Here is a 26,441-nt window from a genome sequence, read left to right on the forward strand (position 1 = left end):
AGCTACAAAACAATAACTCAAGCCAGAAGAAATTGAAAAAGGGACATAATGTGCCACCACTGCCTGTTGCTCCCCCTCTAGTTTTGAAGCAGGGGTAAAAGGTGCAAGAACCAAGGGAAGCTGGGGTTAGCAGGAAAGGGTCAAGGGCAAGTGCAGCAGACGTTCAATACCCAAAGCTAGCAGAGCACTTGTTTATGATTACTATTTCAGTAGTAATTGAGGCAGTATTTTCCTCAACTGATTCTGAAGAAGAATCTTATCTGGGATTCCCTGAATGAGAAGCTATTGAAGAACTAGTAACATAAAGAACATTTGAGAGGTCTAGTCAGATGTGTCTTAGCTTCCAGTGAGGTGGGAGAGAGAGGATGGTTTTGAGAGCAACCCCTAGGAAGAGCAGGCAGTGCAGGTAGAGAGCATAAGCAATGCCCCTAGCATTTTTCCTCATGGTCCATCCTCAGCCTCAACTGCAGTGCTAGCATCAACCCTCAAGAATGCAAAAAAGTTGCACAAGACATCCCTGATCTGGATTCACTTTAATGAGAGGGAGAACCTGCAGTTTGCTCCGTGTATTCACTGCAGTAAGGAAATGAGTCAAGGGAAGGTACTGGGGCATCTGACAAATGCTGGTATGCAGCATCATCTGCAGAAGGAGAACCTTCAGGGGATGTCAACAGAACTAGCCTGGGGACACTCTCTGCCACTCAAAGCAAAAGCTAGAGGAAAGGGGTTAAAAAGAGGAAGAATTTCTCCAAACTGAAAACAAGGCCCCTTCCACCCATCAGGTGGCAGGCCAGCAACTCCCTGCCATGTGTCTGCAGCGGCAATCCACCATAGAGTAAATGAGGTGGTGTTCTGTATCACTGTCCTGGGTCGAGAGGCAGACAACATTGAACGTAGTAATGAGATGCATTGGGAAAATGATTGCCCTGGATGACCAGCCCTTGCAGATAGTGGAAAACCTAACCTTTAAGCATCTGCTGCACCTGTTATCCCCCAATTACAAGTACTGTCCAGGACTATATTTAGTAGACAGGTTATCGCACCCTGTACATGCAGATGCAGCTGGCTAAGGCAGAGGGGAGTAGCATGCATTTCACCAATGACATCTGGACCAGTGCAAATGCTACACACGCTTACCTCTCTCTGACAACACACTGGTGGAAGCTGGCTGAAGCAGGGGTAGGTAGCAATTCTAGCGGGGACTATGCATTAAACTGCAGGTGGGTTGTGCTGCATACCGAGGTGACATATAGCCCTCATACCTCTTGCAATATATTATCAGCCATAAGAAAGATGCTGGAGAGTTGGCAACTAGACCGGAGAGTCAGGAGTCTTCAGGTAGGTTATTTTTATTATAGTCAGTGGTGAAACTATAATAAGGGCAGTGGAAGATGGAGGCTTTCAGGCAATCTGTTGCTTTGCACATTTGTTGCATCTCGCAGTAAGGGATGCTCTGGGGCTGGGATCCAAGGAGGACCATGGGATTCCAGTTCTGAAGGACCTAATAGAGAAGAGCAGGAAAATATCAAGGAATTTTCATTGAAGCATGAAGCGTGGAAGCTTCTCTGTGAGAAGCAGGAAGAATTCAGGATTACTCATAAGTGTATGATTCAAGATGCTGGCACCTGCTGGAATTCCACCTATCTGATGCTGCAGAGGTTAGTGGAGCAGCAGACACCCCTTCATGATCTATCTCTGGAAATAGACATAGTTGTGGATCGCCCCCTGGGTCATAATTGGGTATTGATGAGGCAGCTGGTAGAAATCCTGAAACCTTTCAAGGATGACATGGAGGATGTATGTTTCAGAAGCATCAACCTGGGCGGGGCCATCCACACAGTAAATATTCTGGAGAAAAAGTTAGAGAGTCTCCATGAGCAAGAGGGAATGGAAGCATAGGGGTTTCATTTTGTGGACTCCTTGCAGGATCAGGTGCAAGTGAGAATGAAGCTTCTGACAGAAAACAGTACTTAAATGCTTGCCACAATTTGTGATCTATGGGTAAAAGATAATCTCACCCTTCAGTTCCAATGTCTCCTATAATGAAGGAGATTACTGGCAGTTAGGGTGAGTGAACAGGAGCACCAGAGGCAGCAGCATAGTGGGGATGTGGTACAGGAAAGAGTGGCCATCCCAAAGAGTAGTGCAAGCAGGAGTAGTCCCTGTCAGTTTCTACTTCCTCCTCCACCTCAATATGTCAAAGCCATGTTGCCCCCCATAGAGCCATCTCTCCTGACACAGGCCATAACTAAAGGAGTTGGCAATAGAGAACTTACTCCACTCTGTCTAGCTGCCATGCTCCAGATGTGCTACCATTGGGTTCTTACACTTTACCTAGCTGCCATGCCCCAGATGTGCTACCATGGGGTTCTTACAATTAACCTAGCTGCCATGCCCCAGATGTGCTACCATGGGGTTCTTACACTTTACCTAGCTGCCATGCCCCAGATGTGCTACCATGGGGTTCTTACAATTAACCTAGCTGCCATGCCCCAGATGTGCTACCATGGGGTTCTTACAATTAATCTAGCTGCCATGCCCCAGATGTGCTACCATGGGGTTCTTACACTTTACCTAGCTGCCATGCCCCAGATGTGCTACCATGGGGTTCTTACACTTTACCTAGCTGCCATGCCCCAGATGTGCTATCAAGGGGTTCTTACACTTTACCTAGCTGCCATGCCGCAGATGTGCTACCATGGGATTCTTACACTTTACCTAGCTGCCATGCCCCAGATGTGCTGCCATGGGGTTCTTACACTTTACCTAGCTGCCATGCCTCAGATGTGCTACCATGATGTTTTGCTGCCACTCTGCCTGGCTGCCATGCTCCTGATGTATCACCTTGGGAGTCTTGTTGACACTGTGCCTAGCTGCCATGCCCCTGATGTACCACCTTGGTGGTCTTGTTGAAACTGTGCCTAGTTGCTATGCTCCAGATGTATAGCCTTGGGATGTGGAATTTGAATAGAAATGATTCTTGTTTTGGGGCTTAGGGTCTCTATTTTTAGGCCAGCGATGCAGAGAGGGATACTATGGAATATATATATATATATTATGGCTTAGCTCAGCCAGTTAGTTGTTTATTATATATAGCTAAAGTCTTATGATCTGATGATGAAATGTGTTGAAATCAAAGAATAAGGTTATTTTAGATCGCCATCTGGACCCTTAGTCACAGTGAAAATTACAGTGCATACTGTTTGCTATAATAAAAAACATCATGAGGTATTTCATTTGTATTTCTTCAGACCCCCAGTATGAGGTGGCTCTCAAAACAAGCATGAAATGGCAGCCATGGCTTAAGATGGAGGATAAAGGGATATTACTTTAGCATTAGGGCATAGGTAGACGGGGTAATATGTGGCAACATGCAGATTTAGATTAGATCCGTGATTGGACCAACTGTGGTATCAAATTTAAGGATGTGATGAAAGGAAACTGGTAATCAAAGAATAAAGCAATGATTGGTCATGTAATCATTTAATGATAAATGAAAAATATATTAGGGCCTTGTTGCGTCCGTCAGTCTCAGACGGCTTTGACCTTTGTGCCTTATCTTTCTCTCTGCTCTCCCCGCTAGCCTCGGGAAGATGGCTACCGCCGCGTCTTCATGCCGCTCTCTCCGGCATCCCTGGAACAGCAATGGCAAAGCCTCACGCCATGTTTCTCCTGAGGGCCTCCTAGGGTGCGCACGCGCACGCCACCCACGTCTTTATCCACGTCATGGCGGGAACCTCGGGGGCGTCCCCCTCGAGTGACGTCACGCCATCCAGGTATTTAGCCTGCCTTTCATTTGCTAGCTAATCGAGTTAGCAAGGATCGTGAATGGATGGAAAGCCTCCGGTTTGAGCTACTCTGCCGCTTCCTTGCTGCTGCTGGAAGCTCTCTCTGCCCTTCGGGGTATTTCTCTAACTTGGGTACCCGCTCCTCGGGGGCCCTTTGCTTTCTTTCAGGTACCTATCAGGGATCAGGTACTCGTTCCTCGAGGGCCTGCTCTCCCTGGCTCGGTGCCTGTATACAACTACTTCTGCCTGCTGGGATCTCCACCTATACAGCTACCAACTTAGTGAGTAATCTAACATTGTCTGTCTGTCTCATCTACAGCTCTGCTGCACTGGGAACCTGCATCCAGATCTCCCTATACTATCTCTGTGAGACAGGTCTCCTCTGCCCCTGGACTGCTACCTCTGGATCACCTCACTTCTGCCACCTCTGGTGGTATATCTCAGCTGTATAATAAAAGACAAATCTCTGTGTTTGCGTGTCTCAAGTCTAGCCTAGTACTGTGGCTCCTCACAGGGCTCCTCCCTGTGGGCGTGGTGATCACCACAGTACCCAAGAATCCACTCAAACACCTCAAACCCATAACAGGCCTGACTGTGATTGTAAAGAGCAACCACAATAGAGGAAGTGTTGGTTTCCTATTTGAATTTCTTTTATTGCCACATTATTAATTATAACTGTTGCTCTGTGGAAATAAAAAAATAGGGCCCTTTGCTAGCTGCTGTTAAGCTGCTAGAGTCATTTTCAACTAGAACATTCTATAGGGGGTCTTGCTGCTGCTCTGGCTAGAATCCATGCCCCTCATGTATCACCTTGGGGTCCTGCTGACACTCTACCTAGCTGCCATGCACCAGATGTACCATCTCTGGGGTCTTGCTGCCACTCTAATTGCTATGCCCCAGATATACCACCTTGGGGATTTGCTGCCACTTTGTTTAACTACTATGCCCCTGATATACCACCTTTGGGTCTTGCTAATACTATACCTAGCTGCCATACCCCAGATGAATCATCTTGGGGGTCTTGATGCACTCTAATTAATATGCTCCAGATATTCCACCTTGGGGGATTTGCTACCACTCTGTCTTGCCCCAGATGTACCACCTTGGAGGTTTTTCTGACACTATGCCTAGCTGCTATGCCACAGACGTACTACTTTTGGAATACAAAATAGAAATGTGAAAAAATAAAATAAAATACAAGTTTCTTTGCCCATCCCACCTGGTTTTATGTCTTTCTGTATAAGCCTGCCACTATTACTATCCTACCTGCTCCTAGCTCTCTCATTGGTGCCTTGGAGAAAACTTGCCATTTTGAATACCATTTTGCTGCTGTGCAGTTCCTTTGGGGATATTGATGCCATTGTTGATGCTGCCTTTACTGCCTTGGCCTATTTATACAATTACTGTTAGTTTCCTTTGCCCCTCTAATGATTCCTTGGGGGTTTTGATGCCTTTGTGCTGTTTGCGATTCTGCACACTCTACGCCTTGAGATTATTATTTATTTATTTTTATAGACTGTCTATGGCTTTGTACCAATTTGCTTGGTGCCCATTGCCCTTCATTTGAAGCTTTGGATTGTTCTTGTCACTCTGGGTGGTTGCTTTGGGGTCTTCATGCCACTCTTTATATTGCTTTGACCCTCTACCACTGCCTCTGAGTTTTCCTGCCTCTTTTGGTGCTTTGTTCCCCCTTTGTCATAAGTTGAGCTCTTCATGTTACATGGTGCAACTTTGCCCCCTTATGCAGTCTAAGGGGAGTTCATGCCACTATTGCTGGTGCTCTTTGCTCCAATTTGGGAGGCTTGGGATGTTCTGGTCACTCTTGCTGCTTCTTTGCTTCTCTAATAGTGCCTTGGAGAATTCTTGCCACTGCTGGTACCATTTCGCCCCATTCTGGGTCCTTGGGTTCTTCATGCTAATTTTAGTGTCATGTTCACATAGTCTTGAAGCATTGTTGTACCTTCACCCTTCTGATGATGTCTACCTACCATATTAATTATAAATGATTAGAAAACCACAATTTGGGAGCCCAAAATAGGCTGCCTTGCTTCTCCCATTAATTTTAATGGGAAATGGATGAATGAATAAAATGAATAAATTAAGAAGTCGATATTCAAAAGCCGATGGATAACTGAAAAGTTATCCATCTAAATGGCTACCTGCCTATATTGAGAGCTGTATGCAGTCAGAATTTATCCACGTAAATTGGGAGCATTCCAGGGGCGGGCGGGAGGTGTTTCCAGGCAGAGCAAAGTCAACCACATAAGTTATGTGGCTATCTCCAATATTCAGAGTTAGCCGCTTAACCTATGCAGCTAATTCTGGTTGGGCTGAAGGCTGACCTAAAGTTAGCTGTTTAGACATAACTGGCTAACTTTAAAATAGCCAGGTATATTCAGCAATGCAATTGTGCCGCTGAATACAATCTGCTAGTTAGCTGGATATATTTATCTAACTAACAAGCTGAGCCACACAGCAGCTAAAATTGGACCTCAAAAATCTTTTTAAATAAACCAAATGAATGACTGTGAGCTATGAAACAAATAAACAAAAACAAATGTTTTGCCTTTGCACATGCCTCTCCCTTAATTTTATTTATTTATTTATTACTTAGATTTTTTTTACCAGCCTTTTTAAATACGGAATACACTCAAAATGGGTTACAACATATTAGAATATTAACTTACAAGCAGGTCATTTGTAATTTCACATTACAAATGTGTAAACACTTTTAAATAGCAGCAATATCGCAATGCAGTTTGACAAAATAAGGTGCGCCTCAAGGCCTTCCTCTAAATAGATCTACAATTCTTACTAAGTTCTAATTGGGCTAAGTCTAAGAATAAATAGTTCCATAACAAAACTCTGGATTATAGCAGCGTGGTTAAGGCAATTCAAGGCAAATGTCAGACAATTTCCAATAGTTTAGCAGCTTAGGGTTCTGGCTTTAGTATTAAAGTCTTGATAGAAAAGCCAGGTTTTGATTTACTTCCTGAGGTGAAAGCAGTCCTGTACTTGTCAGAGCTGTTTTTGTAGGGAGCTCTATAGGCCCGATGCTACTCCTGTGAAGGATCTATTGCGTGTATCTGATTTTTTTTGTTAATGGAGTTATTATGGAGGCTCTGTGTGAGGATCTTACTGATTTGGAAGGCATGTATGAGGAGAGCCTTTCACTCAGGTAGATATGTCCATTTCCTCATAGAGCCTTGTATGTCAGATTTTTGAATGTCATTGTGTAATGTGTATGATATTGGCAGCAGTGTAGTTTGTGTAGCACAGGTGTAATGTGGTCATGTGGTTTGCACCCTTCTATCAGTTGTGCAGTAGAGTTTTGTATTATCTGAAGTTTGTGGAGGCCTCATCTTTTACGCCCTTGTACAATACATTGCAGTAGGTCCGGTCTCATGGTTACTATGGCATGAACTACTGTGGGTAGGTTTGAATTCTCGATGAGTGGGTGCAGTCTTTGTAAGTTATGTAATAAAAAGTGGCAGCTCTTTACTATTGCCTGGATTTGTGGCAGCATGGTGAATTCTGACTCCATTAAGAAAGACCCTGAGGCTTTTTACCTGTTTCTTCTAAGCAGGAGCTCATACCTTAGGATGTATCCCATTTGGCCCCAAAGGCTTTGTCTATTTGCAGGTTTGCTAGCTCTGCATAAATTCTTTCTTCTGTAATAGTACGGCATCTACCCCACTAACACAAGGCACCCTTACCATTAAATTGGAGGTTCTTCTCCAATCCGTTCTCCAGTGAATAATAAACAAAAGTATTTGTTATTCCATAGTTTCCTAGCTAGGTCCCTTTGACAGCTGTCCTCTGAAACATGAGAAAATCAAATTAGAAAAAAGAGAGAGAGAGAAACAAAAAAAGTAACCAGAAGAGATGGTGACATGGAAGAAGAAACAGGAGATAGACAGAAAGAAGCAGAAAGGAAAGAGATTTGCACTTAAAAAATGCATCCCAACAAACAAACTTGGATCTATTTCTACAGGATTTTTTGTAATCAAATGTTTTTTTTTTTCCCTCTTTGATGCTCGAACATTAACAACAACAATAAAAGTATCTATCACAGTTTCAGACTGTATTTTGTAAAGCAGAGGTACACAGGTTAATGGAAAAAGTGCATGAGTTTTGGAGAGATGTAGACAGGTCCCTTGGGTGTTGAGTCAGAGATCTTTGTAGCTGCAAGGCAAGGCAAAATAAATAAATAAATAAACAGGCCTGATAGCCATGACTGCTTTACATACAAATGAATGCCAGCCTTTTATTGCATTGACAATATTATTATTTTGTGAGCTTACGAGAATATTAAACACCCTTCATCGTACAGTCTCTGTTGAGATGGATGCTGAGTTCCCGAAATGGGGCATAGCCTGATGAATTGTGCTTGTGGGGGTAGTGGAGGGACGGAGTGGGTGCAATCAACAACAGATATTAAAAGGTCCCTTCCATATGATTCCATTTGAATACATTGTACAAGATGGATGGTGGCACTCTCACATTGTTCACTGTCGCTATCACTTCCTCCCCGAATAATGCTATTGTGCCTGTGTCCCAATTCTGGTCCTTTTGCCACAAATATTTCCATCCCTAATAATAAAATAATGGGCTGTATTGGTTTCAGCAGTAGATAGTGTAATATGGTAGTTGTATCTTTAAGCCTGGGTGATATTATAGGGAGACATTTAGTGGTATAAAAGATAAGACTTGCAGTAGGTATGTGTTTCCATTTTTTTGTCCAAAACATTTGCTTGATTTTCAGTTTGTGTGCTGTGTTTTGAGCTCCCTCATACAGAAACCCAGGGAGGCACTTTTATTCGATGAAGAGTGTAAATCTGATATTTTGCTCCTAGGCTTAAGGCCTAGCATTTTTTAGGAAGAGCCCCTAGAAGGAATCATGGTTTCACCACCATAGAGAACTGCCTAGCTTGTGGAATTGGATTCCGACGAAAGCCAATGCTGGCCCCCAACTTTTATGGTCCGGGATACTGATTTGCAGACATTGAGGAAAAAGCACAGGACTGCTTCCATGGCAAAGTCCAAAAGCGAAGCACATTCAAGCAGCAGCATTGTATGAATTATCAGATAGGCTGCTCACCTTGTAAAAATTTTGCTAGTAGTAATTTTGTTATGGGTTTAACAGTTGCTTGGTTTTGATTGTAAATATTACTACCCTTATCATAAGTCTTGGGGGTTACCAGCATGGAGCTGCAGCTACAGAAACATGGGGTAGCCAGCATGGAGTGTCAGTTACTACCATAAGAAACATGGTGGGCAGACTGCATGGACCATTTGGTCTTTTTCTGCTGTCATTACCACGTTAATGTGTAACGTCTGATTGGAAGTAAGTGATGTATTTCTTACTCATGATCTGTGTTGTTTCTTCCAGGAATTAGTTCCCTGTGCTGAGGAGTTTGTTATGTTTTTTATGTTGCCACTGGCTCTTTTAGTTCTTGCTGTGGAAGCCTGTGGAGTTATTTGAATGCCACTGATTTCTGTTTAAATTTATACCAATTGAATACAGTATAACGATCATCCTTATGATTCTAAGTGCTTTTCAATCATTACCCCATGAATAATAAACCAAAACTTTTTAAAAAAAATTATTTAGGAAGGAGTGGAAAGTTTCATATACACTTCTGTAGCCACCACCAATAGGTAAGATGCTTAAGCTTTTTTAATCATCAACTATCCACCTCCAACCATATATTTTTTTTATATTTTTGAACGTGTCAAGTGCATAAAAAACTTGCAATATGATTTCAAAAAAATGCCTCAAACTAATGTTCTTCCATGAGACAGTTTGAGGCATTTTTTTGAAATCATATTGCAAGTCCATAATGGTTTATGAACTTTACTTCCAGGAACTTGTCCAAACTTTTTTTTAACAGCTTTTACCACATCCTCTGGCAATGAATTCCAGAGTTTAATTATGTGTTGAGTAAAAAACTATTTCTTCTATTTATCTTAAATGTATTAAGATTAATGTCCTCTAGTTTTTGTACAGTTTGGAAAAGTACCACAACCGATTTGCATTTATTCGGTCCATTCCACTCATTATTTTATAGACTTCTATCATATCTCCCCTCAGCCATCTCTTCTTCAAGCTGAAGAGCCCTAATCTTTTTAGCCTTTCCTCATAGAGGAATTGGTCCATTTCCTTTATCATTTTGGTCACCCTTCTCTGCACCTTTTCTAATTCCGCTATATGAGATGCAGAGACCAGAATTGCACACAGTACTCACCATAGAGTGATTCAGAAGCATTAAGATATTCTCTGTTTTATTCTCCATTCCTTTCCTAATAATTCCTAGCATTCTGTTTGCTTTCCTGGCTACCGCTGAACGCTAAGAAGAGGATTTCAATAATATATTATCCATTATGCCTAAAGCTTTTTCCTGGATGGTGACTCCCAATATGGAACGTTGCATTGTGTAGCTATAATTTCGGTTGCTCTTCCCTATGTGCATTACTTTACACTTGTCCACATTAAATGTCATCTGCCATTTGGATGCCAAGTCTCCCAGTCTTGCGAGACTGCATTTAAAGTCATTTGTGAGACACAGTACTACCACTTATCATTTCTATAGCACTACCAGATGCACACAGTGCTGTAACCTTTCATCTTTAATTGGTCTATCACCTAAAATTCTATGAGGTTGAATTTCACTATAGTAATATTACTAAAACAGTAGAAAAAATGTTACAGTTTTTGTGTACTGTGAATTGATTTTGTGATGGGCCCTCTGATTCTGTCAGGGCTTTGTAGTGTTTCCCAAATAGAGAAAAGCTGGTGCCACTGTTACAAAAGAATAATGCGCATAGGCAAAATGCTGTGCTTGCTCCCCTAGCATGCCAATACATGTCTTCTCTCAAAGCAACGCTATGACTCCTGTTGAGATGAGACTCTTTACTGATATTGCAACCTGCTCATTTAAGTCCCTGCTAGATAAAGCAATTTCAGAAGTATTGTTGGATCAGTCAGTGCATTCCAGAGGGTTGTTAGTTCCTTGATTAATCAAATAATAAAAGTTTTGCCACGGGCTATGAGAGACAGGTGATCCATACAGTAACTACCAGCCAGTTGCACTTAGAGATAAGTAGGTCTGATATTTCAGGTCTTTATTCCATGAAATTCAGAGGTGTAATCAAATGATGTGCAGGAATAAATCTTGCTGGGATGGAGTCGAACAGTCCCCTGAGCCTGCACATATATTTGTTCTTGTAGCATGAACAAAGATGCCACAAATCAAATTTCTCCAGATGTTGAGGGCAATTTTCAAAGTTATTTACCCTAGTAAGCAGATATTTATCTGGGTTTATTAGTTTGTCTGTCAGGACAAAAAGTACACGAGATGCAGCTCTGTGCCTAGGATGGCAACATTTGTGGGAAAGGGAAGAGAGGTGGTAAATTTCATGCTTCCCCTACTGCCTTGCAGACCAGCAGATCCTGATATAGATCTGTGAAAGTGCCCCTCCAACTACCTCTGCGACTGTCCCTTTCCCCAGACCTCCTCTGATCCAGTGATGTAAGCCTCACAGTGCAGAGAGCGTGGGGACTAAATGTGCACTCACATGTCCCACCCCTACATGGAAGCCCAGAGGTAGTGAAGCCTCTGAGCATGGGCTTAGTCCCTGCACTCACTGTACTGTGGGAATCACACTGTTGGAATGGAGGGCCAAGGTGTGGGGAGGGGAGTGGGAAGGCGGGGCGGCAGTGCTGGGCTTGGATGTTTGCCAGGAGTAAGGGTGGTGTGACATGGCACTAGCATTGCCCAGGGGCAGTGTCTGCTCGGAATTGCTTTTAGCACTTATGAACATGTCTGGAAAGTTCTTCTCTGGTGGCTCAATCCAACTATCCTGAGGCACAATAATTTTCATTAAAGTGGACCAATGAGGTTCAAATTTCATGCAAAGACCAGGAAATTCACTACAGTTACATAGTAGATGATGGAAATACCAATTGGCCTGTCAAGTCTGCCTACTTATTCCTGTCCACAGCTCCAAAGATATATCCCAGCTGTCAGTCATATAGCATTTTTGCTTGCAAGATATCCCTTCTTATCCAAGACAGTTTTTGCTGTATTCCTCCTTTGTACTCGTATCATCTTGGGTAGAAGAGCAAACAAGATCCCCTATTTCATTCACATCCAGAAATCCCCAAAGCCTGTAATTCTCTAAATAGCTTCCAATATTAGCATGGATGTTAAATGAACATCTGGTTCCTAGGACCTTTCTGGATAGATCCTTACCATTGCCAAGTTTCTGCACCGAGCAGTTGATTTTTGGGGACTTGTAGTCTGTTGGTTCCAACCCAGCTACCCACATGGCTTAGAGTTTCCCTAAGTCATGCTTCCACTACCTCTCTACTTTTTTGTAACTACGAATCCCCTGCACTTTTCATGCACCCTCTTGGATTCTGTGTTATTGTAACCAGAATCCGATCAATAATGAAAAGTTGAAAGATATTACAAAATCCATAAATATGCATAGTTTTGACTGCCTTGTTTGTACTATGTAGTTTGGCTGACGTGTTAGTCCATTTGTTAACCTTTATTTCTGAGCATTTGTTTGTACTAAGTGGTGTTTATTGGGAGCACATTAAAGTTTCATTCTATTAGCTTTCCAACCTATCTTTTCATAACTCAATGCGTTATTTATTTAGAAGGAATAGAGCATTAATAATTCCCTTTCCTAAAGGTTAAAGAAATTGACAAGTGGCACTTGAGGCTCTAAAACATGCATTTCTGAAGCTGGAATGCAAGCGAAATGGAAAAGCAGAAGTCTTCAAGAGGGTTGATGGGCTCTGTAACTTGTTAATGGGTTTGAGGGTAGTAACCAGAGATGTAATCCTGGAGAGACAGAATGTGCCCAAAACAAAACATACACACTGGATCAATGAATAAGCCTAAGCCATTCCAAACATGACCCAAAGAGTTAAAATGACCACATCAAATAGGTGCTTTGTAATTATAAAATAATAATCTGAATACTACTTGCCTATAGTCACTATCAGGGTCATTCATCAAAATGTGTTATGTGTTAATGCCATAGTTATCACAGCACAAATGTAAATTTGGCAAATTTATTCAAAGGTGTGGGATTAATGAAAATGCAATTTGTAACAAATATTGGAAGTTCTGTTTTGAGAAGAGAGAAAGCGAGAGAGAGAGACTCTTTGGAGTGGCATACATAGTAGTCAAGTCTTTATACCACCATAGAAGGGCCAGCTAGAAACTCGAGGTGAGGTTTTGGTGGAGGTCTAGGGTTTTGGGGCCAGTTTTACATGCAGAGTGACACGTATGAACAATGGACTCTCTACCAGGGTACTATCAAGCTAGGGCGAGAGAACATTGAAGTAATCTCATCTTGGTCTGACTTTCCTCACTCCAAATCACATCAAATCTTCACCGAGGTCTACTGTGCTGTTCGTACATCTCACTCTGCATGTAAAACTGGCCCCAAAACCCTAGACCACCACCAAAACCTCACTTCGAGTTACTAGTTGGCCCTCCTATAGTGATATAAAGAGTCTCTCTCTCTCTGTATTACAGGGTGTGAAAACTTTAACATACATCACAATAAATTACCTATGTAAAGTGCTAAGATAGCACCAGTGCAGTAATTCTAAAATTATCATAGCTACAGCCCTTTTCCTTATCACAGGCATTATCCATGTGATACTTATCACATTTTGATGAATCTAGGGGTATGATAGTAATGATGGGACATTCCATAGCCAAGTACACTGGAAATTTGCAGAGAATTTTCTTTAAATTTCATGAAGTTATTTGTGAAACAGAGAAACTAGCAATGACAATTGTTTTTCAGCTTCAGCTGCCCTACCATACAAATCTGTGCTTTATCTCATGGGAGTTTATTAAATACGTAGCAATCTTTTCTAAAAGCTGTAAGAAAAAGCATGCATTTTTATTGTATTTATTGTCTGCACTTTTATATATTGTTATGAATGGCTTCGGGTTCTTTGGGAAGAAAGAGCAGGTTATAAGTGTAAAAAATGAAATGAAATGTCTTTCCTCAGTCATGAAATGTTCTGGTCCTCTAAGGGATAAGAGTTCTTCAGGAATTCCAAGTCATCAGTGACATCATACACTGTCCAGAGCCCCCAGAAATGTTACATGCATTACCCCAAAAGAGGAACGAAAACATGTAAAATGCTTGTGCACATGCGGTGACAGTACACATCCAAACAGATGAACATCGATCAAATTCTGAGAATTCTGCTTTAAGATGTCCATTTTAAAAAACCCAACACATATTTAAAATAACCGAATAAATAGCATGTTAGCAGAAGGTCTTTAGATGAAGTGTTGGTGTTTTGACAGCCATATTTTATCCCCTTTGCTCACCTTTAAATTTTTGTCTTTGTCTTTCTGCCTGATACATTTGATGACTCCTCTCCTATTATTCTTCCTTTCTAATCTCTACCTGCTTATAGCCGCTGATAGTTGAAATATCCCCAGCTGATACTTTACATTAAAGAAGACAGCATAGAACTTGCGTAAATAAATTTGCTAAACAAAATAAAGTTTAACAGAAAAATAGATTGCAAAAAAAACTCCAAAAATTGCAAAAAAGCTTAGAAATGCTGGATTTTGTTGACTGTGTTCCAGAGTGCCCACTTCATATTCTGTTCTTGTAGTGCCAGTTAATTTGGTAAGTAGCAAAACCCAACAGGGTGCTCAATTAAAATATATCTATCCAGATGTTCTGAGTAAGCACATGGAGAATTTGAGTAGCCCTACCTCTGTGTGTTTAATGTCATTTGTCACTTCAGATGTTATCTTTGCTCCCACATCTGTCTCTGGCAGGAAAAAAGGATCCTAAATGAGAAACTCAGAACATACCGTATGCCATCAGGCATTTAAACTAGAGGAGGAGGGCGGCAGAAGGAGGCCAATGGAATCGGATTGTCGCCTCCAAATACAGAAAGGGTGTGGAGGAGAGGACAACATTGGTCCACTCTTAAACATAATAGAAAAAAAGGTGTCTAGGAACAGCAGCAAATTGAGGGAGAAAAAAATTGGAAAGTGATGTGCACGAATGCTCGTAGTCTCAGCTACAAAGTTCCAGATCTGTAGGTCCTGATGGTGGAGGCAGACTTGGATATTGTTGCTTTTACAGAGATGTGGTTCAGTGAGACTCATGAATGGGATGCGGCAATACCAGGCTATAACCTGTTGAGGAAGCATAGGGTGGACTGAAAAAGGGGGAGGAGTAGCTGTCAAAAGCAATAACCCTAGTAACTGAAATGCAAGGGGTATGGGAAAGGAAGAAGCGCTGTGTTAAAAAATGATGGCACTGCTCTGTAGGCCTCTGAATAGGACAACAACTGGACAGGGATTTGGCCAGCCATTCAAAAGGTGGGAAGTGTTGCTCACTGGAGATTTTAATCTTCTGGATGTGGATTGCTGCAGAATATATATGAAGTGGAGAGATTGTGGTCGCGCCCTTCAAGATGTTCTGCTTAGAAAAATAGTAATGGAACCCATAAGGGGAGGCGTGATACTGGACTTGGTGCTCACAAAATGGAAATATCTCTAATGTCTGGGTAGGTACCCTTTTGAGCACCAGTTACCATCAAAGTTTGATGTGGCGCTCAAGTCGGAGAGAAGTCACAGGAAGATCGAAGTCCTGGATTTCAAAAATACCACTGTTAAAATGGGAAGGTACCTTGAGGAGGAGCTAGAAGACTGGGTAAAACTGAGTGATGTGGGCCAAATTAATGGGAGCTACTATTAAGGTAATAAATCATTATGAAACGTAAACAAAAGTAAGAGGAAAAGGAAATATATGCTTCTCCAAAGAGGTGGCTGAAAAAAATAAATGCAAAAAGATCAGCATTCAAAAAGTACAAAGGAACTCAGAGGAAGACAGGGAAGAATTTTTGGTGAAACCGAAAGGGATGAGGAAAGAAATCAGGATAGAAAAATCCTGAGCAGAAGAAAAGAGCACCAAAGAGATCAAGCGAGGCAACATTTTTCAGATATATCAAATATATGCTGATCTTTTTGCATTTATTTTTTTCAGCCACCTCTTTGGAGAAGCATATATTTCCTTTTCCTATATATATCCTTTTGTATTTAACCTATCCCCCCTATTCTTTACCCAAGTTATTTGCCTTCACCTGTTTCTACGTTGGTTGTTCCACTTTTCTTCTGGCCTGTTCTGATCCCCCCGTTTTCCCCCTCCCCCCACTTGTTATTTGTATTTCCTACTTTTAAGTTACAATGTAAACCGGTATGATGTTGTATACTAATGTCGGTATAAAAAAGTCCTAAATAAATAAATAAATATCAGGGAAAAGGAGGAAGGCCAGAGGTGATATTGTAAGCGTAGAGACCCCCTTAATTGGAGGGGGGGGGGGGGTGTCTCTACATTTTTTGGATTTATGGAGTACAAGAGACTCTCACGGGGGGAGATTCAAGAACATTATCATGGTTGTCAAGTTTGGGAAAAAAAAGTTAAAAGTTTAATTTGCTGCAATACCACTAAAAGGATGGCATATTGGATGTGTGAGCACTCTAAGGCAGTTAATAATGTGATCCGGGAAAATATGTGTCTGCTTCCTTAAAGGTTTGGGTTTCTCTGATTGGCTGCTGAAAGAAAAGCGGGCAGTATAAAAGGGGAGCGTTTTGGCTGGGTATTGCCCTTTCCTCCCCTGCCTTGCCCAAATAAGGTGGGGAGACCTTCGGCTATGTAATTGACTGGAGTTACCCACAAGCACTATGTGGTGCTTCATAATTGCTCCCTCCATGCCTATCAGTGAGTGTGCAGGGACTCGAGTGCTCTGAGAAGGGGAACAGAAACCCCCTAGAGAAGACAGTGGGAATTGGTTAGAGTCTTTTTTTGAGAGAAGGATGGGCCAGGATTTCGTCCGCTCAGAAGTGGAGAATACTTTGTTCCACAGAATAGTAAGAGTAGAAAATCCACTGTTGTGGAGAAAATCTTCTCCAGCAGGACTCCAGAGTGTTCTGGAAGACAGAAACAACAGTCTACTATAAATCTAAGTGGTGAAGCTGGGATTTGACTTAATATCAAGTCATATTCAGTAGGGAAATAGAGAGGAGTCTTATCTATATCTAGCAGTTTCAGAGGAATTCAGAGCAAGGATCTCCAGATACTGGGGTCTTTTGAAAGGAGCGGTGACAAAGGAAATACTCGAGGGAGCTGTCAGCTGAAGAATTAGCTAAGGACAGCTGGAGGCACATATTTAGTGTATGTTTCTGGTCAGCAGTAGTACTAGGCTGTCAGCCATTTTGCAAGCTGCCAGGATTCTCCTTGGATGGCGGGCGGAGTTGTCCAAGAAAAGGATTGAGCTATTTTTGGCATCTGGAGTATCTGGATGCCACTAGAGTTAAATGTGCCATCAGTGAAATTATTTCAATTGAGGAAGTTTATTTTGAGTAAAGACTTGATTGGAACATCAGCTTTTTGTGGAGTGCGGTGACTGGACTGACTAAAATGATTTTCTGGGTACATACTAATAGGGCCCTAAAGTTTATCTGCCCCTCCACAGGAAAATGGAGAAAAAAGCTTAATTATTAGCTCCAAGGAACGAGAATCAGGGAAGGCCAGGGTTCAGATTCTGCTTCTCCCACTGCTTCTCCTTTTGACCTATGGCAAGTCACTTTACCCTCCATTGCCTCAGGTACAAACTTAGGGCCTGATGCAATAAATATGCACAGAAAAGCGGGTGCTGAACAGTCAGCGGCCCCTTAGATGCATATTTACTTAGCTGTGTGAAAAATAAGAAGTGTTATGGAAGTTAATGCTTGCATAATAAAAAAATTGGGTATGTTTAGAAAAATTTCCCAAATAGTATAAGAATTTATCATGTTGCATGCAATTTTTCAGCTTCTTGCATTATTTTATCACATCACGCATTATATTTTTGTTTATATCAGGCAGTTTCCTTCACCTGCTCCTTTGAGGATGTATCTGGAGAAGTGTGAGAGTTTTGTTTTGTTCGTCTTGTTTGACTGTCATTTTGTTTTTAGAGGGTAGAAGAGAGGAGTGTGTATGCATGAGAGGGGTGAGGATGGAGCCTGATAGAAGTGGGCATGGACATGACAGGCGTATGCAAGGGGCAAGTGCTGGTAAGGATGAGAAGAGACCGGCGGATCAGAAGAGGAGGGAGGGCCGGGAGCGGGAGAGGGAGGAAGACGGTAGGAGTAGTAGAGGGAACAGTGGTGGGAGAGAGGTGAGACAGAGAAGTAGAGACAGGAAGGATGGGAGGTGGAAGAGGCGGAGAGTAGCAGACAGGAGAGTCTGGAGGAAGGACCAAGACAGGCTAGGCTCTGAGAGAGTACCCAGTGGGTGGGGTAGCAACCAGAGCAGGTGGGGGAGGGAAGGAGAGGAAGGACTGGGAGCTGGGAGTGAGAGTGAGAGAGAGAGGGAGAGTGTGACATTACCCTCCCCAGAAGTAGCAACCCAACCATCGAGCAGCCAAAGGAGAGAGCAGGCACTGTCTTCAAGCCCCGAAGTGAGAACAATCTCACCAATTACTCCATGTTGTTGGAAACCAGGCAGCCAAAACATCATAGGCAGCAAAAGGCATCAGATGGAGAAAAGACTGCGGTTACAATCTACAAATGCAGTGGCATCAGGAGGACCAGTGAACAGGTGTCCCATCACTTCTGAGACTTACAAGTCCGGTGAAAGGTGACAGGCAGGAGGACATATCAAAGACAGGAGAAGGAGCAGAGTGCCCCATTGTACTGGCAGCAATGAAACAGCGGCTGACTGAATAACTTGGACCTGATATCTTTGAGAGCATGGAAGAGGCCCTGGACAGTGCACGAGAGAGCGCAGGTAAGCTTGACAAATAAATACAGGTGTCCTGCTCTTGGAGTTTGCTCTCTAGTTTGAATTCCTATACAGTCAGCTAAACCTTATCTTTCCCAGTTTCAAACATTAGAGAACTCAATTCTTAAATGCCAAACAATGTTTATTAGAATGAAGAAAACAGTACAACACTCACAGTGACTTGCAAGGTGAGAAAAATAACTGAATAGACAGCAGCCTGATTCAGCGGTTATGAGTCTGTGAAACTCAGCAATCCAATGAAGACAACTGCATCTGTTTTTGGGGCTACTAGTAAATAGGGTAGACTTGCAGAGAATGGGAAATAGATGTAGAGAGGTGAAAGGATGATGGCTTTCTAGGAGTTGAAGAGAATGTAGGATAGCTGTTAGCTTGCAATAGCCTGCTTCCCAACTAAAACCTCAGTAGGATGTAAGACAGTCCCAGATAGCTCTGAGTCAAGAGACCAATAGGAAGAAGAGAAAGAATACAGACAGAGAGCAAATAAGAAAATGTGCAATAAAAGTTCAGCAACATTCAAATAATATCCAATAAGAAAAAAGAGAGCTCCACATCCTGCAGAAACTTTAAGCTAAGCAATTATCATAAGATAACACAGGGTGGCAGCATAATAAATATATATATACATACACTGTGGAGGCAGAACAATGAGTTTTTAATTACTGGATATTATTCTATTCATCAATTTTGATATATTCTTTTTATTCTTATGGTTTTGCTACTATTGATGTTTTATATTTCATGCTTTTATTGCTTGATATTTTATGAAGAATGGTAATGTTTCTGTTTTTCCACTGTTGCACTGCATACAGAGCCTGGATTGTTGGGGTCGCCAATTTGTACTTGGTGAAGATCTGTCTGTGGTATCTATGTGTGACTGAGGTGAGATATTCTAACGTGTAGTTTCTATGTAGAGATCTTTAGCAGCTTAGCCAGATGTATTGGTGCTCTGTTTTGGCATGGGAGGTTTATGTAACTTTTGGCCAGCCGCAGGAGGACTTTGCGACCGGATACACTCACCCCCGTCAGCTGCCGACATAGGAAGGCCCTTCTTCATGGCTGCACACTGCAGACCAGCCCCAAGGCCATCTGGAAATGCAGCATCAGGCAAGCTACAATCACCCCGGTCTCTAAGCCATGCCGCCTCCTAGGGAGCACGTGCTTGCACCTGCATCACTGTTAAGGGCCCCACAGTGGGAAATGGCCCTTGGCGCAGCCTGATGACATCAGGTCCTCCTACTTACTTAAGCCACCAGCCCTCTGGATCCCTGCCTTAGCAACAGATGCCCCCTGCCTAATAGTTCATGTTGCTTCCTGTTCCTTGTTCCTTGTTGCCTTGCTCCTTGCTCTACCTTGTCTCCTTGCCCATTGTCTTTCCTTGTGGTCCTGCCTCTTCTTGGTCCTCAGTGTCTTGCCTCTTCCCTCGCCTTGTCTGTCTTGGCTTAATTCCTGTCATTGATCATTGCTTTGGACACTGAGCATTCTCTTCCTGCCACCTGTCTTGGACCATTGCCGTGGACCCTGACCACTCTGTTGCTTACCACCTGCCTCTGACCCTTGCTCTGAACTTGGACTATACTATTCTCACTGCTTGCCCAAACCCTTGGCCTGGACTCAGTGATTCTCTGCTAGCCACCTTCCCTGACCTCGTCCTGGCCCTGGATTCTGTTTTCATCCTTGCCCTAAGGGACCATCACTTAAGACCTGCCGGCTCCTAGAACCCAAGGGCTCAACCTGCAGGGAACTGGGCCAGTACAGATGAAGCCTCAGCTCTGTCCCAGCCCAGGGCATATCTGCCAGCTGTCGGCATAGGCCTAGCTGGTTTGCATGTTAGGCTGTGCCAATCACGCCACAGCATAAGAGTCCAATTTGCTTACAGTTTATTATATTGTAATTTGTAATTTTGTTAAGCTCATAACTTTCTGAGGGCCTATTGTGTTACATTAAGCCTATTCCATATGGGTTCCGAATGTTTCTTTTGCAGGATTTTCTGGTTGGCACCACATCAGTGCATATAGATATAATATACATGTTGTAAGTGATATTTTTACCTCAGAAGACTGTACCTTGAATATAAATGAAAAATGTTTAATTGTATGTGGGGAGGGTGTGACCATTGATGGTGGGGGCATAAGGCTGTAAAGTTTGCCTAAGGTGCCAAATACCCTTGCATTGGCCCTGACAATTGTTTTCTGTGGATTCCTCCCTTCCCTTCTCTTCCTCTTCTGAAGCCGCAGGAAATTATGTGCTTAGGAATAAAAATTGCATTATTGCAAAATCATATAGGCAACCTGACCTACAGTTATTTTGCATAGGGCTTTTTTCCCTCTAAACCTTAAATTTGACCTAATTTCTCCCTGGAGCATATTCAATCATTTGCATATAATAGGCTTGCTTCAAGTTCCTTCCTAGCCCAGCTCTGGCTAAACACCCCTCTATTCACCTTTGACTGTGGATCTTAGTATTTTGCTTGATAGGCTCATTGCCAAAGGCAAATGACATTTATCAAGCGGGATATTAAGTTTTAATAAATGAAATGAAGACAAAACTCATGTTCCATATGAAAAGTCAATCTCTAATGATAAAGGACATGCCGTATTAATAGATATTGATATTAATATATCATCCAGAGAGACTAATCCAGTCCTGGTTTTGCTCCACTGCATGCTTGAAAATGTAGTCCTGCTTTCCTTAGGGAACTCAGAATTTCAAATTAAGCTGCAGCAGGACAAAGCCAAGACTAATGATTTCCGAATTATGCCTAACAACTGAAAAGCTGGTTGTTAATACAAAGACGAAACACACTTTGAAATATCTGCATGCCAATGCCAGAAGTCTAAGAAGTAAGATGGGAGAGTTAGAGTGTATAGCAGTAAATGATGAGATTGACATAATTGGCATTACAGAGACTTGGTGGAAAGAGGATAACCAATGGGACAGTGCTATATCAGGGAACAAATTATATCGCAATGATAGGGAGGAACAACTTGGTGCGGGTGTGGCACTTTATGTCTAGGAGGGTATAGAGTCCAACAGGATAAAGATCATACAAGAGACTAAATGCTCAGTAGAATCTATCTATATGGGTAGAAATCCCATGTGTGTTGGATAAGAGTATAGTGATAGGAGTATACTACCATCCACCTGGACAAAATGGTCAGACAGATGATGAAATGCTAAGAGAAATCATGGAAGCTAACCAATTTGGCAGTGCAGTAATAATGGGAGATTTCAATTACCCCAATATTGACTGGGTAAATGTAACATCAGGACTTGCTAGAGACATAAAGTTCCTGGATGTAATAAATGACTGCTTCATGGAGCAATTGGTTTAGGAACCAACAAGAGAGGGAGCTATTTTAGATTTAATTCTTAGTGGAATGCAGGATTTGGTGAGAAAGGTAACGGTGGTGGGGCCACTTGGCAACAGTGATCATAACATGATCAAATTTAAACTAATAACTGGAAGGGGGACAACAAGTAAATCTGCAGCTCTAACACTAAATTTTCAAAAGGGAAACTTTGATAAAATGAGGAAAATAGAAAGAAATTGAAAGGTGTAGCTGCAAAGGTTAAAAGTGTTCAACAGGCATGGAGATTGTTTAAAAATACAATCCTAGAGGCGCAGTCCATATGTATTCCACACATTAAGAAAGTGGAAGGAAGGCAAGACGATTACTGTCTCTTTTGAATAATAGAAGGACTAGAGGGCATTCCATGAAGTTAGCAAATAGCACATTTAAGACTAATCGGAGAAAATTCTTTTTCACTCAATGCACAATAAAGCACTGGAATTTGTTGCCAGAGGATGTGGTTAGTGCAGTTAGTGTAAATGGGTTCAAAAAAGGTTTGGATAAGTTCTTGAAGTCCATTAACTGCTATTAATCGTTTACTTAGGGAATAGCCACTGCTATTAATTGCATCAGTAGCATGGGATATTCTTAGTGTTTTGGTAATTGCCAGGTTCTTGTGGCCTGGTTTGGCCTCTGTTGGAAACAGGATGCTGGGCTTGATGGATCCTTGGTCTGACCCAGCATGGCAATTTCTTATGTTCTTAAGACTGCATTAGACATTTTAAGTTGACCTGCATGAGGTAGCAAACCTACATAAGGTGGTTTTCTTATTAAGGCACTGGTGTAATATGGATCCAATTATTTTGAGTGCCACATAATACCTTGAAAATATTAATTATTGCTCCAGTTTTTCTTTTGCACCGATATCAATGTTTGTTTTCTATTTAGAAAATAACATTATGATGCATTGTCAAGATCACCCTCTGTTCTCTCTGTGTTAATAATAATCAGCTTTGTATTTCATAAGGTTTTCATGGGGCATTGGAAACCAGGTTTAGTCATTATTGAGATAACTCTTGCTAACATTGCAGTGTACTATCAAATAAAGAAAGGCTTTGGTCTAGCAAGGTGACTCAGTTGTCTGGAATAGAAAACATCATAATAAATCCACTGGGCAGATTTAAAGAAAAGGACTTATCAAAAAGAAATTCTGGATTCTTAAAACTTTATTTTCTTTCTTTTTTTCCCCACTTCTTTAATTTTTGCTACAAGAGGTCAATCTTACCAATTTAGTCAGGATCCAGTCAATTTCACATCCTCAGTGGGGATATGTGGTAGGGCATTAACTGTCCATGTAACAGGAATCGGTCTTGGGCAAAGACCCAAAAGACATCACCCTTAGCTCATGACTCAGATGTATAGTCCTAGCCAAAAAGGCCAAGAAATGAGCACGTGCCCCTGTGAGAGAAGAACCCGCTCTGTTCTTTTGTCTAGCAGCAGTATTGATCCCGATTCTTTGTGGGTTGTGATAACTCTATTGGACCAGCATAGGAATAATCCAAAGATAGAGGTGCACATGAGCTGTGAAGGCTATCTAGGAGGTCCCTTTCTTAGCTATCAAGTGATTTGTCAGTCAAAGGGGTGAATGCCATGAAGCATGACCCGTCTAGCTCTGTTTTATCAGGAAAGGAATGAATTTAACCATCAATGCCTGTGGGCATAGTGGACTGGCAGCCTAACCTGAAATGGAGTCGAGCATAATTTTAGAAAACAATCAAACCAATTAGTAAAGCAACTAAATTTAGCAGAGGACCAATCTGGTTCCTCAGTGGTGGGAGTTGCAGTTCTTAGCCTTAGACTCTATGTAACCCCTTCTGTCTTACTCAACCTTAAGCCTATGTAACCCTGAACTTGGGGAATACTTTAAGATCCACAAGGTCAATCACAAGAGATATCAGGGCATAATCAAATACACAGTCACAATTCAATCCAGGGGCGGATTGTGGGGAAATAGTGGCCTGGGGGATTTTTCTCCATACTGGCCCATGAGTACCCAATTACACATATAAGATAATTTACATATATAATTTACATATATATATATATATATGCACACACCCCTTAAAACATAAAAAAAGCTACCCGGCAAGCACATGTTATAAAATCCATGGGCCACGCCCACATATATAATTTATAAAATATTTCAGTAAGTACTTTCATTCAACAGGTTCTTGTGGCCTGGTTCTTATGTTCTTATGTTCAACAAGAAACCTGTTGTGCTGCTGCTCATGTGCTCACTTAGGAGGTAATTTTCAAAGGAGTTATATGTGTATATGTAACATACTAATTTAGCAATTTTCAAAAGTTCATTTATGCACTTTCAGTGCACTTACGCATCTAAGAGCTATTGATTATTCTTCCTCCCCATCTGGACTCCACCCGGACCTCTAGCACTCCTAGTTAAGGCTGACGCACAGAGAATGGGGGACCTACGACACATTTCAAACAGTTAAAAAATAGATTATCAGATAATTAATATTTCATATAAAATGTATAAAAAATTTCCCAAACACCAATAAAATATTTCAAAACAGCAGACAATACCCAACAATTAAAACCAATAAAGATTTAAAAATCCCCTATTCTTAAATAAATGACATGTTTTAGAACATTTTCTTTTGATTCCAAAAGCTCAGAGATGGTCAGGAGTGAGCGATGTGCACAGACTTTCTCCTCCTGCTCTCATATACACACATTTAACACATCCACACTCTTTCTGGAACTCACTGACACACACGTTAGACACACACACATGGGTACATTTTAAAAAAGTACGCTGGATTTTATAAGATATACGCGGCTATGAAATCGGAGCGGCCTCGGAGGGAAGTTTCCTTCCATCCCCCCCCCCCAGCACCTTCCACTCCCTTCCCCTACCTAAGCCACCCCCCCCCCCCGGCCCTATCTAGACCCCCCCTACCTTTATTGGAAAAGTTACTACTGCCTCCGGGCAGTAGTAACTTACGCGCGCTGGCGTGGCAGGCCTCAACACAGGCCGCTGTGTCGGGGCACTCGGCCACGCCCCCGAACCGCCCACACGCCCCGAACATGCCCCTGAACAGACACCACACCCCCTGGTCACGCCCCCGACTGCACCTTTTTGCAAGCCCCGGGACTTACGCACGTCCCGGGGCCGATGCGCGCAGGCCCGTTTTAGAAGGGTTACGCGTGTACCTTATGCGTAAAACCCTTTTAAAATCCGGCCCACAGTCACACACACTCATTGACTCATACGCACAGGCAGTCACATACGCTCACTGACTGACACTTTCTCACATGCTGACACACAAATCCTCAGCTCACACACTTTTTCAGACATAAAAACGCTCAGTCTCACACACACACTTTCTCAGATACTCACTGATACAAATGCTCATCTCATACATTTTGTCAGATGCTCACCGACACAAATGCCCTGCTCACACACACTTTCTCACATGCTAACACACAAATATTCAGTCTCACACACATTTTCTCAGTGTCACACATGCTTACTCACACCGTCACATACACTCACATACTGTCTCTCCTCCATCCCCCAAAAAATGCAGAAGCAATAGCAGCAGCCTATTAACTTTAAAAACTGGGGGTTTTTTTTTTTTTACTCACATTGGTGGTTAGGGGGATACAAACAAAGCCCTGGATTAACAGGTTCCTGGTGAGCTGACTGCCTGTTGCTGCGGGAGGAGGTAGGCTGTAAGCCTCCATACTGTTTTTTGGTTTGTTTTTTATTGTCGTGGCCCAAGGAGTAGGGGGACCTGCAGCAGAGGATCAGAAGTTCTTGCAGCATGGAGCCAGCTGTAAGCCAGCAATGGGAGGCCTACTGCCCGCCTCCCGAAGGGAGAGAGACAACCCGAGCCGACGAGGGGGGTGCCTACATAGTTTCAGGCCTCCATGGTGAAGGTGGGGGGCGGGCCTAGCCGACACAGCTGCAGCCCTGCCTCCTCGACCTTGGGCTGCACAACCCCGCCGACGCAGCTACGGCCTCTTCTCCTTGTGCCGTGAAAGCCCCCCCCCGCGCAGACACAGCAGCATTGCGCCGCCTTCTTAGCGAGAGCGAATGCTGAGACTCGGGGCACCGATGGGGCTAAGAATGCCCCTGAGGGAAACTCTTGTAAAAGAAATGCGACTGAGGACCCAGTGTTAGTCACAGCAGCCTTGCAGGCATGGGGGCTGCTGCGACCAACACTTACCACGTGATTCACTGGACCGGCCCACCGGGGCATGTCCGAAGCCCCTGATCCAGTCTCTTCAAGCTGAGTGCGACAGAGCAGGAGCCTCAGAACACCTTAAGGACTGGCTCCAGTTATCTGGCCAGGTCCACCTTAAGGCATGAGGCCACAAGGAATTATGGTCCCAGGGAGGATCCCATACCAGGGAATAAGAGTGCAGGCCCAGGAGGAGGAAGAGAGGCCCCAGGAACTCCAGGGGTTGGGATTTACGTAATGTG

General features: G+C 42.7%; 1 long non-coding RNA gene across 1 annotated transcript in view; it reads right to left on the reverse strand.

Annotated features, from left to right (window-relative positions):
• The window catches only part of LOC115096458, a 48,010-nt gene extending 22,166 nt beyond the window's left edge, over positions 1-25,844 (reverse strand). Inside the window, exons 1-2 of the long non-coding RNA XR_003858079.1 lie at positions 25,601-25,844; positions 24,325-24,420 (exon numbers count right to left, since the gene is read on the reverse strand). This is a non-coding gene — a long non-coding RNA (uncharacterized LOC115096458). The remainder of the gene's footprint in view (positions 1-24,324; positions 24,421-25,600) is intronic.
• Positions 25,845-26,441: the final 597 nt, after the last annotated feature.

Source organism: Rhinatrema bivittatum, chromosome 8, assembly GCF_901001135.1.
Source record: "Rhinatrema bivittatum chromosome 8, aRhiBiv1.1, whole genome shotgun sequence".
In the NCBI taxonomy this organism is placed as follows: Eukaryota; Metazoa; Chordata; class Amphibia; order Gymnophiona; family Rhinatrematidae; genus Rhinatrema; species Rhinatrema bivittatum.